Source organism: Physeter macrocephalus, chromosome 5, assembly GCF_002837175.3.
Source record: "Physeter macrocephalus isolate SW-GA chromosome 5, ASM283717v5, whole genome shotgun sequence".
In the NCBI taxonomy this organism is placed as follows: domain Eukaryota; kingdom Metazoa; phylum Chordata; class Mammalia; order Artiodactyla; family Physeteridae; genus Physeter; species Physeter macrocephalus.
The window spans coordinates 9,337,743-9,351,390 of NC_041218.1; positions in this window are offsets into that span (position 1 = coordinate 9,337,743).

The following is a 13,648-nucleotide window of genomic DNA, read 5'->3' on the forward strand; positions in this document are numbered from 1 at the left end:
TTCTTTGATTGTTCTATAGAAAGCCTAGAAATTTAACTTCAGTTTTAGCTATAGATTTACTACAACTGAGCTTTTAGTTTCTGAACTTTATCACAAAAATGAAAGCTAATGGCCATAAAATTTAACGGAGGTTTCAAGGATATATACAGTAGCATTAAAAATAATTTTTAAAATGTCAAATCATAGTTGTCATTAAGTGTTGAGACAAAGCCCTATCTTAATAAATTCAACCAATGTTTCTTTTTTTAAAAAAAATTATTTATTTATTTATTTATTTTTGGCTGCATTGGGTCTTTGTTGGTGTGCGCGGTCTTTCTCTAGTTGCGGCAAGCGGGGGCTACTCTTGGTTGCAGTGCACAGGCTTCTCATTGCAGTGGCTGCTCTTGTTGCGGAGCACGGGCTCTAGGCATGTGGGCTTCAGTAGTTGTGGCACGTGGGCTCAGTAGTTGTGGCTTGTGGGCTCTAGAGTGCAGGCTCAGTAGTTGTGGCACATGGGCTTAGTTGCTCTGTGGCATGTGGGATCTTCCCGGTCCAGGGCTTGAACCCGTGCCCCCTGCATTGGCAGGCGGATTCTTAACCACTGCACCACCAGGTAAGTCCCCTAATGTTTCTTTTAAATCAGACTATTGCCAGCACATTTTAGCCTTTATTATGTATTTGCCTTTAAACATGTCACATTGCTCCTTGTTCAATTTAATTTTAGTTCTATTTATGAAGTACACATTTTATAAGTTACTCTAACATGTACATTTTCTATATTTAGAATTTAAAATTCAAGAGTTGATCTTTTTAATCACTTAGAATAACCTGTAATTAACAGAAGCCTTGATTCTTATTTTAAAACTTAGCCTGTCCAAAAAACACCATTCAAAATACAAGTACAATATATTTCAGTAATATAGTTTTCTCAAAAAGAAAAAGTCATTCAGATTTAAAATTTTATTATAACTTGAGAGTGTTTTATATTAATCCTGTTAAGAGCCAGAACAGCTCTAATGCCTATTCATATCTTCTTTTAAGTAGTTACTGGAAATAAGAATACTGATTTATAAGTAAGTTAATAACAGTAAGATTCAAAAATGTTCTCGGAGGGATAACTTTTATTAAAAAACACGTTTTTGGAATTTTCACATCAATCATTTTCACAGTTACTATATCTACTGCTGTTATGCAAGATGATATTGAAATCTGTTTTTCTACGTAGAACCTCTCTATTCTGATATGGGTACTACACCTTCATAATTATTCTTATTGCTTATGCCTGCCAGTAAGGTAAGTTCTGCTCATAAGATTAGATATTGCCTGCATGGAATTATTTGAAAGGCATCCCAAGACATTGTTGACCTAGAAGGAGAGGGTCTTTCTCTACTGTCTTCTATGGAAGCTCCTATTATTAAAGAAAATATACAAGAGATAGAAGACACTACTACAAGTCTCAAGGTAACCTGGGAAGCAGTGGGCAATTTCTTTCTGCCTTTTATATTATAACACAGATGAATTTTTAAATGTTTTTATTTGTTTATAATATATAATTGACAGTGGGATTGTGAGCTCAAGGAAAGTTCCACTTAATCCCCTCTTTAATGAAAGCCTACTATTCACGAACTGCTCTGGTGATACCAAAATGAATGAGAAGTAAATTAAGGTCCCTTGAGTTGACACAAGAGAGGTGGAGACCAATACATAATCAAATCATGGCAGCAGAGTGCACTGAAATGCTGGAATAGAGGTATGTATGAGGTGCTACTGGAGTCCAGTGGGAGAGGTGGCTGACATTTTCTCAGTTAGGAAAAGACCCAAAGAGAGGCCAGGAGCTTCACCTTAAAGATGTCAGACATCACTCTTTTCATATGACACGTGACAAGTCCCACCTTTACTCAGTTGACACGGAAGCATCATCGCTTATTCTGACTCTACTACTACTATAGCAGGATTCTGAAGAGACTTCAGCGATGGCCAGCTGTTGTGGAGCTTGGGTTGATAGATGCTAAAAGTATCATCAACAGTATCTCAGAATGAATCTCCCCAAATAAACAAATGCTTAGCCATCTGAGAAATGCTTATTAAAATTGTTTACCCCGATATATAATACCACCTGGCTATATTACATAAAAAAATGACCTGATTTTTTAAAATCTCTAATTAACTAGAGTAATTTATAGAATCTCATTTGTATGTTCATAGACTCACTGGCATTGAAAAGAAGCCATCAAGCAAGATGGCTTATTTAATGCATTTTCCACCTGTGTACATCTTGACTCAATGGAAGCAAGATGGGACCAGATAACAATCTAATTACCTTGCAAAGGCATTTAGCAACTAGCAGTGGGATTAATATAATAATCAAATTCCAGCTGGAACTGACTGCAGTATTTGCTACTGTTTTATTAGAAAATGGTAACATTTCCGCAAGCAAATAAAGGAGCTTGAAGTAATGTAAGATAATAATTATGCAATTTAAATACTGAAAAAAGGACTAAAATTACAGTCTGTGAGAGGGAGTAAGTGACCCAATGTGCAGATGTGTCAATGTGTTTGGTTGTGCAGAGAGGAGGGGAGCTATTGCAATGATATCTATTTAACTAGAGCTGTGTCATTCTTAGCATGTAATTTAGATGACAATTTAACGGCATTCACCAAGTATATGAAATGTACTTATCCAAAGTAGAATGAAATGATCTTTAACGATACATAAAACAGGAGAATGGATGGTTAACAACAGGTTGAAATCGATCCAAAATATGAACTAAATATCAAAATTTATGATATTGAAAGAATATTCTACTATAGATGAGCCTTCCATGGCAAGCAATAGAATGCCTAATAGACAAGAAGTAAAAAAATTAGAAAGATGTTCTTTGTTAGTTATGTTTCTAAAACTAGCATTTCAGATACATTTTTGTTAGTTTTGTGGGACAGTTAGGGAACATCTGAAAAACTCAACACAGCAGACACTCCCCGTAGGTTGTCAGCATTTGTTAGCAAATAAGTCAGAAGCAAACACTCCAGATGTGGTTATTGTTATGCTTCAACTATGCTGACATCTAATAACCTCACAAGTTTCTTCATTATCACCCTAGAGAGGAGTAATGATTGTTCAACAGTGAAATAAGTTTCATTAGTGAAGCAAGGCGTGCACTTACTAAGATACCACGTGGGAGGCCCTACCTCGCGTGGACAACACTCAGGACGGATGTGCCTGGTCTCCTCTACTCCTCACTGCTGCCTCTGGCCACGAATTCCATCAGGTCCCAAGAGCAACCACCTCCAGAGGATGCTTTGGCTTTATTCCAACTATGTGGTAACTAAATCCGGCTAACTCTCACGCACGGTGTTTGTCAAAGTATCAAAAGACAAAAGGCTGGGTATTTCGTGACTCTCTGAGTAGATTTTATGAATTTTTCTATTTGATTGCTAAGAAGACATTGAATGGGTAGTAGCCTTTGATTTCTGTGATTTACCCTCATTGTACTACGAGATTATATTATGATTGGGCAACAGAACTATAGCTCCCACCTCTAACAAGAGAATACCAAGGGATGCTGCAAAGGAAGTTATCAACTGTGGACACTCAAAATGGCTTAGGTCAATTTGCAACATAAACACTCACACACAGAGCATGTGAATATCCAGGTTTCTCTAACTAGTGAGTAAGGAAATAGTTAATTAATAACGAAGAGTATTAAGATATTTGGGCCCTAGTCTTAGTCTAGTCTAATTTGAGTCACAGGCAATTTTCCATAAAGCCTTTCATTTCCTGACAATTCCAGACTGTAGGACTCTTTGGTTACTTTCAACCCTAAAAGTTCATAAATTTTACCAAAAATGTGATACCCCTAACTGTACTCTAGTAGACAATATGATTAATTATAAAGACAACTTTTCTGGAACAACCTTACAGAATACAGTGAGATTCAGTTGCAAGCATTCCTTTCTTTGATCGTAATACCCAGTCTCCCAAAGGGCCATCATACCCAGTTTTACAAAAGTCAGTAGACTTCTTGCCTGGCAAAGTAACAACATAGTACATACTGTTCCTGCCCTTGTCCCCATTCCTTCTTTGTCCCTTCTTTTCTCCTGCCCTTGTCCCCATTCCTTCCTTTCCCTCTAAAAAGTTTCACTCCTTCCATAACCTAAATACCAAGAGTGACTTTGACCTACAATTCTCCCTCTTATAGCTTTAATGGCATTATTGGGAGAAAAGTCAGAAAACGTGGATATCAATCAAATTGATCATTAGGAAAATAAACAGCATTATGTGCAACTATATTAATTTAAATTGTATGTTGCTTTGAAATCTTTCATCCCAGGAGTACAGTGATGACCATATGCCTACTCCAAATCTTAATATTTGTACAATGTTAAAAGGGTTATTTTCCCTGTTTGTTTAATCAACCAGAATTATCTGAAAAGAACTTGACTGTGTAGAGCAGGAGCCCTCAAGTCTAATGCTCCCATGTTTCTCTTCCACGTGGAGTTATCTGTACTGAAAGCTAATCCCTTCCACTGAGGGAAGTGAGATTTACGAAATAGTGCCAGCTCACGAATGTCAGATTTCACTAACTCTCTCATCTCTTCGCTGTCCTCTTTGCCCATGTAAATATTACGCTTTGCTTCCTAAATAAATTGCGCAGCCATTCTTATTAGTAATGTTTGTTTTGGGCTAACATCGGTTCCAGTGAAATGATTAGAATTTTCAACCACCTTGTCTTCTCTATACACGTTTTTCTCACTGACTCTTCTTACATGCCTTAAAATGTCTGCTGTGCTCCTTTGGTTCCTGGAGGTGTTATGGTCGGAACGATAGGAATGGAGGAATAAAGAAAGGAAGAGAAATTGAGGAAGGGAAATTAACATGTATTAAGCATCTACCATAATTCTAGCTCTATTCTACATCATTCACACGCATTATTTTAGGGCTTTTACTACCAGAACTGCGAGGTAATTATTATTTTCCTCATTTTCTGAATGAGTGTGTTAGATCTCGATGAGATTAAGTATTTATCCAAAGATACAAAGCTAGTAAGGATCAGAGCCAGAAATCAAGACCCTGTAAGTCTGGGATACAATCCCTTGTACTTTCCATTGTGTTTTGCTGCTTCCTCTACCTCCATCTTCTAAATACTTCAAAGGAATACAATATATAGTATTTTAAGATTATATTCATATTTTTGAAGTACGTTTTCAATTGCAACTTGAGCAAAAAGTTGTCTGACATTACACATTAGAGAAAAAATGTAACAGTGAAAAACCTTATTTCTTCAAGTATTGCTTGAAAGAATATTTTCTGGAATTCAATCGACACTGCTGACATAATACTGATATCTAATGAAGTCATGAGGTGTTTCTATTTAATGTGGCTGATTAAGAATTCCAGGTGTGGAATAAACAGCTCTTTCTTTTGAGTGTGTACCATATGCTACTCACTAAGCTTCGGCTTTACATACCTTAACCATTTAGTTTTTGCAACACTTCTGTAAGTGTATGAGCATCACTTTGTGCAAAGTAGGTTGTGTGGCTCAGAAATTAGACCAGTCACTTCGGTCAGCTGGGTAATAACTGACAGAGCCAATTATTCACTCAGCTTCTGACACCGAGGCCAATACTTTCAAACCGCACCATCGACTGTCCCTTAAATATCACACCATGTGCTCACACCACACACTTTGGAAGATGATTATATCAAATGTAATACTATTTTATACTCTTTTATTGTTCTCTAAATTTTCTTATATATAAATATATCTCTTTCTAAAGTCTACAATCTCCCTCATGGCTTTTGTTGTTGTTGCTGTGAACTAGTGTTTTAAAACACTTGCTATATTGAAAAAATGATAGATTTCAGATAGATAGATAGATAGGTAGATAAAGACAATATCATGTATAATCCAATACAAGACTTTAAGTACAGTAATGTAAACCTAAAGCAAAGGCAAGGTTTATTTTCAAGGAAGAGGTGGGATGGGGTAGGAAGGTGTGTCTAGAATTGATCAGATTCAACTGTTATCACACAGCATCCTTCTCTTTTCAGTTGATTTTACCTGTGCTCCCTGAGGCAGGGAGGGGTTATGGAAGGGAGGACTCAGGAATGGAGCTCTTTGGAGCCATTCACTCCAGGACTCAGCCCAGCAACAGAGGACATGTTACCGCTGAGTGAAGAGCAAAAACTTTCAGACTCAAGATTTGACCCCTGACTCCATCTCTCCTTTGGCAAATAAATTAGCCTCTCCTAGCCCCCATTTACTTCATTTGGAAAGTGGGGGAAATAATACTTAAGTAGATCCCTGGATTATTATGAAGTGTGATGAAAAAAAAAAAGCAAGTGAAATGTAATGTGTGAACACTTGAGTGCTATATAAGTGCAATTTCCCTTTTTTCACCCTGGCGAACACCTGTTTTGTCAAAAAGGTCTTGATGGCTGTTGCCCTGACCTGCCTCTGGGACTCTGTGCCATGCTGGCCACCTGTCTGAGCAGCTGTCCACAGCCAGGGCCCTGCACATCGAGTTTAGAGTGAGTAACAGCAAGACCAGGTAGCAGGGCCAGTCCCCACGCTACATCCGTTGCTCAGCAGAAAAGCAAGGAAGCCAAACCCTCCACGGTCTTTAAAAAATAATACCAGTCTCACCCCCCTACACACCATCAACCAACAAAATAAGAAAGAATAGAGGGAATGGAAGAAAAAAAAGTTGATGGGGCTTTTGAGGAACTCGTAGGGGGAAAGAAATAAAAACAATATAACATATCCTTTAAAAATATTTATCTTAATTTTGTAAATATGAAGGACTACAAAAAGAAAAGGTTTCCAATGAAAAATATGTTGTCTGGTTTATTTGTTTTGGAGTGAAATTAAGAAAATGTATTTTGAAATCAACATGAATGGTATCTAAGGCTTTAAGGGTGAGAAATAATTCCCACACTGAGGATACACTACTATTGTTAGAAACTATAAGGTGAGTATTTGTTACGAGTTTCAAATCTCAGTACCTCAAAGCAAGAGCATTGGCAAAGTTGTATGACAAGACAGAAGGCTGAAGTTATTCAGCCATCACAGCGCGGCTGAAAATTGTGTGAGCAAGGCTCCAGTTGTGTGCAGATGCTTTTTGGTTTAAATTCAACACTCATCACACGGCATCTTCATCAGCCTGAGAGAGAGGAATGAGTGTTGAAATGATATCTGGCCACCAAATGGAATGCCCCAAAGGACAACTATGTAACTCCTTTCTGTATGTGTGTGTGTTCACACACATCTTGCATTTATTTAATCCAAACAACACAATAACAATGTCATGCCAGTAAATGTGAATAAACCACATAACGTTTATATTTACCTAATTAAAGCTGGCACTTCTGGAAACATATGCAGATCATAAGAACATGGATATTGGCAAGGTTCTCACCTCTAACTCAGAAGTGTAAGAACTCACACTGACACAGGAACACATTTTTTAGGAAATGAAACCTCAGCATTTCTATAGCATTCTATTGAAATGCTCACTAAGTGATACACCAACTTTTAAAAGTATCATATTTATGTAGTAATCTTTTTATAGCAACTTAAACTGTACTAACCTAAATTTTCTTTCAAAATTAAATAAAATCATTAGTCCGAATTTTATGAATGCTAATCATTTCCTTGAAGATAATGCAAATTCGACTTTCATACTGAAAAACAGAAAAGAATTTGTGCATCTAATTTCTTCTAATTTGAAATATTAAGTAAATATGCACTCTAGAAAAAGCATTTATTTATTGCATTAAAACTTTTTTTCACAAATATATCTAATACTAAACATTAAATGAAGAACATTCAAAACAAAGAAAACCACTGCTAGAAACTAATACTGTAGTATTTACATCAACATTTTCAATTTGGTGTTTTTTGGTACTAAAAAGTCAATTGAATCATATAAGCTGTGAAGTAATAGAATTTTTAATAGACTTCCTACATGCTAAGGTCAGAATATAAAGATAAATCTGTGTTCTCGTTTTCCAAATATAGTGAGAGCAATGTCCAATATTACCATGTAAACTGTGGATATAATTTCATAAATCCATGTATTCAACATATATTTATTGAGTACCTCACAGGTATTAGGCACTGTTCTAGTGAAGGGGTTACAACAGCAAACAAAGGAGAGTAAAAGAGATGTTTCACGGAGCTTTTTCTCCAGTGGGGGAAAAATAATAATATCGTAAGATGGGGAATGGGAAAAAATGTTGGTGAGGAGAGACAAAATTTTAGACAATGTGGCAAGGTAAGGCTTTACTGGGAGTGACGATCTAATTAATATTTTATGGGAAGTGAGGAAGCTGGACACACATTCATGTGAGGAAAGGCAGAGGGCATTATACATACACTGCGTGAAGAATGCTCCTTGTTTAAGGACCAGTAAGCAGACCATGTGGCTGCAGCAAAAACCAGAGGAGGGCAGCAAGAGATAAAGACAGAGAGATAACCAGGAGCACAGTGCAAGAAGGGCCTCACACATTACAGCGAGGGACTTTGATTTTTACCCTGACTGAGAAGCCATTAGAGAGTTTTCAGGAAAGAAGCACCATGATGCAACAGTATAAGCAGTACCTTTCTGGGCTGCCATATTGTGGCTGGGAGCAAAAGCAGGAATCCAGTTAGAGATCTACTGGAAGATTCTAGGTGAGAAAAGACAATGGTAACTTAATTTGGGGGGTAGTTAGAAGTGATGAAACCCAGAATATATTTGGACAGTAAAGTCAATGTGTTAGGTATAAGAGAAAAAGAGTAAGAGGAGACAACAACAGTACCAAGATTTTTGACCTGCACAACTGAAAAAATGGAGTTGCGTTAATTGTCAGAGAAACTGAGGAAGGAACTGTTGAAGGGTGTAGGGGTGGCATATGTGGAATCTGCCCTAGGATTATTTAAATTCGCAGAAGAACAATTTTTTTTTTTTTTTTTTTTTTTTTTTTGTGGTATGCGGGCCTCCCTCCGTTGCGGCCTCTCCTGTTGCAGAGCACAGGCTCCGGACGCGCAGGCTCAGCGGCCATGGCTCACGGGCCCAGCCGCTCCGCGGCATGTGGGATCCTCCCGGACCGGGGCGCGAACCCGGTTCCCCTGCATCGGCAGGCGGACGCGCAACCACTGCGCCACCAGGGAAGCCCAAGAACAATTTTATTATAATATTTTTCAGAATATTATTGTTTCCAACGTATAGAAGAACATTACACAATAACATTTGGGCATGCTAAACATATAATGAACATATAATAATTGTTGCAACCTTGTTTCAGTGGTTCCCCAGGGACTTTGGAAAGCTCTGAATTCCACAGAGTATTGTAGGACCCTTTCTGTTTTGACCACAGTTTATATCAATTGCGTCTTGTTGTCTATGTTTCCAGGGAAATATGTAGATATACATCTTAATTATATCAGTAGTCTCTAGTTGAAACTAAGTGGATTGTATCTTTTTACTCATATGATCACATACATTAAAATGATGACATATTAGCTGAACAACTCAGAAATGATCAATGCAGTCTGTCTCTGAAAGGGTGGAGAAATTGGAAGGAGGAGATGGGGAGATAAGGAGAGGAAGGGGAAGAACAGAAAGAAGAAAAGCAAGTTGTGTCTATGGTCATAGGCTGCCCATCCCCAGAAGGATGCTCAAGGACCTGACTGTACAAATGTGGTGCTGTGGTGTCAGTCACACAACACCTGAAAACAAACAATAGCACGTGCATAAAAAAGACATGAAGTATAGGTCTCTTTCACTTACTGTTTTGAAACTGAATTCAGTTGAGTGTGAACAGTACTTTTATAACATGCAGCATAAATGTCTACCAGGGGTTTCTCTTGACTCCAAATATATTCATTATGATCAGATGGCCCTTATTAAAACCTCACTTTCATCTTGCCCTGGTGAGGAATCTAAAATGTTCTGTGATCAACTTTAATTTCTGCCATTTACACATTTTCCCATAATTATGCCTATCACCTTGGTATGGTCATTCTGTTCCCCTCCTGCTTACAACCTTTGCTCCCTTTCTCTACCCTACTGGATTCTAGACCCTCTCCAAATGCCACTTCCTCCATGAAGCATCCTCTGAATGTCACTCTTTAATGGCCCACAGATTTTAAGCACTAAATTGTTCCTAAATATCGTCTCTTGTTTATTGATATTTACTGAGTATAGACTATGTGAAAGCCCTGTGCTGGCTCTCTGGAAGTAGAAAAAGAGAAAGAGAGAGAACACTTTTTAAAGAACTTCTTGGTCCAGTATCCCAAAACATCTTAATACATGCAAACACTGTGATACCTGCAGACACTGTAACCATATATGTTATAATCATAATATGGAAGAGGAAACAGTTGTTGGCATCTTGGGAAAGGGAAGGGAAAACATGCACACACACAAACAGACACAGACACGTCTTATTTAGGCAGCAATGTCTTAAAATCAGGAATTCTAATGTTTCCTAGAACAGAATTTCCCAAGCACCTATATTATCAGATTCACCTGGGGGCGCTTTATAAAATGAATACAGATTATAAATCCCACTGCCTTAAACTCAGGCATTCTGAGTGGCTGGCCCTGGAATGTATACTTTAAAAGCTCCCACTTTGATGCTGATGATGAGTCAGCTTTGACAACTAGCAGAGTCCCAGAAAAACTGGGATGAACCCTCCTTACAGGTTGCAAATTCCTGACCCCCGGACACCTGGGGAATAACTCAGTTCTCTTGGCTACAACAGTTTGCACAAGTCTTGAGTACAGAGGTGGGGCTCAGGAAGAACTCAACTGGTCTTCAAATAATCCACATCTGATGCCTACTCACCCTGTTCTCCCAATTTCCATCCATCTTATCTTAACCCTTTTAATTTTTACATTTGAAAACTTCAAAGGGATTGCTTTTAACAGGAGCTGTTTAGGTGCCACGCTGTCCTTTCTGATGTTTGCTTTAAGTGGATCCAATCCTTTGAACCTTAGACTACCAGGCTAATAATGCAGAGACTTAATCAATATACGGCATTAAGGTTATCTTCAACCTGTTACAGAGCTGATTCTCCTGCTTGTGTGATGTCCTTGGCAGGGAAGTTGATACATGGGTGTGTTTTACCTGGACAGGCTTCTGCCTCTCAGGGCAAGAATTTTCAGCAGATGACTATTTTACTTATTGATGTTCTTTCAATCCTTCACTCTACTCTTTTTCTGTAAAAAGATCAGTGTGTTGTTTCCCTAGATTAACAGGATAAATGTAAATTAATGAGATTGGTCAGGTACTTCAAATTCATATTAACATGAATTTATAGACAATAAGAGCCTTCTTCTGTGAAACTCAAAATAGTTTCCAAGTAATAATTTTATGCCAGGAAAGCTGCAAATAGATTTATGCATACTCCGTGAGACTGATAGGCAAAATCAGTCTCAAGTGACTTAGCCCAAACTATGAATCAAAATAATTGCTAAATTATTGTTTTAACCATATTTACTGGTAATTTCTAAGGTTTCCAGTAACTTGATTAAGATCCAAAACCAATGTTTTCCCTTGGTAAACAAATATTTAAAACACATAATCATATTTTTGTGTAAAGATTTCCTTTAATATTGATTCAATATAAATGAATAAAATGCATTTTGCTCTGTTAGATTTAAATCAAAACTAGAATGTGTCTGTAACTGAAATACTAAAAACTGTGAAGGATTACAGTAAAGAGACCTTATATCAGAACTTAATGTGGCATATCTTATCAACTTAGTAATTTAAACTGTCAAACATATGCTTTCCTCATAAAATGTATAGTATCAACAATTCTCATTAAAATGGTGTGAAATGCATAAATTGAGAATAAACATAAGAATTAAAGAAAAGTTTGAAGTCAGATTAATTTAGAAGCTAAGGCTTAATTAACTATTCAAAATAATAGAAAAGAAAATGATCATAAGAATACTAGATCCTTATGTAAAACAAGAATGCCTCTGGAAGCTGGAAAAGTCCTGATAAATCTCAAAGTCCTATGTACCCATTACTATTGGAATGACCTATGCATGATAATTTCTGAGACCAAGTATTACCTAAAGGGCGCTCATTAGAAGGAGTAGAAGGGGCAGCAACTGTATCACAAGGAAGACCAATCTCCTTACCCCTCCTTTAGAGAAGGTGGTTTCAGTTAGCAGAGGCCTTAGCTTCAGGTTTTAATGTTGAAGCCATTTTTGATTTTGCAACGCCTCTAGTTCCACATTCTATTTTACCTTTAGATTTTCTACATTCTTTCTTTGGTAGCTTATCTTGCTATCCATCCAACAGATCTTGCTAACACCACCCTGTATTGCACAACACTTGAATACTACATGCAACTCACCTAAACATATTTCCATCAGACCACCTTCCTGTTCAAGAAGAGAGTCAGAAACTTCCCACCAAATCAATTTCAAAATCATTACCTCCTGTCATAACTGCCAGACATACCTCAGAATCTTTTGACCCCGGTCTCCCCCTCTAAGCTACACACACACACACACACACACACACACACACACACACACACACCCCACTACCTCACATTCTTCATCTTGGAATGCTTTTCCCTCAATCTCATTCTGGTTCAAAACCCACATTTTCTTCAAGACCGTGTTCCACATCCTACATGAAGACTGCTCTGAATGCCACAACCTCCCCAAAGCTCAAATTTCCCCCAAATCTGATAATATGAATTGGAATGTATCATAATTCATTGATTTCATTGTTTTTTTATATCTTAATTTGCTTCACTTGCCTGCCAAATACCGTAAAGACAACTGAATAAATCAGTTCACATATTCTTTGATATGAAGGGAACCTAGAACAGTTCACCGTGCCTGGTAATTTTATATATACATATATATATATACACAAAACATATATATAAATAAAATTGTAGTTCTTTCATTACACACAACCCCCAAATATTTTGAAGACTCCTATGACCCCAGGCAGAAACAAAATTACTTTAAATAAAATACAAGCCCTAATGATTCTGACCCCTACCTCCTTCCCAGCCAGTTTTCTTCCTCATCCCAGAATCTCCTCCCTCCCCCGTTCCCTCCCATGTGAGCTTCTCTTTGGTCACCATAAACCACCCCAAAGATACCTCGAATCTGTGCTCTATTCTTTTTGTCTGTGCGCTTTCCGCTGCCTAAACTCTCAAATCAATCATTTGCATTTTGCTTACTCAGACTAGCTCTTCATGGAACTTCTGACCAATGAAAACCAATGAAGGCTTTGTAATCAGATCCATGTTTTACAAAGATAAAGTCAGTAGCAGGATGAAAAATGAAGTTCATTGGACTATGAACTTAGGATATTTATTAGGATATTTATTAAGATGTTGATAAAGACACAAGAAACATCGTTGAAGAGGGATTAGAAGATAGGTGAGCCCACTTATGCCATTAATTAGTTCTGTGATCTTGGGTCACTTAACCAAGGGTTTCAGTCTCACCTGGAACATTAAAGAATTACAGTAAACCACATCTGATGAACTAATCAAAGCTGAAGCTCCATCCTTCTAGGCTGACATTTCCTGGTCTCTGTCAGCCATCTTTAACAACCTCTTGACATTGTGATGTCAAGAATAAGTAAAACGAATCTATGGTGATAGAAAAAAGGACAATGCTTGCCTACAAGAGGGGA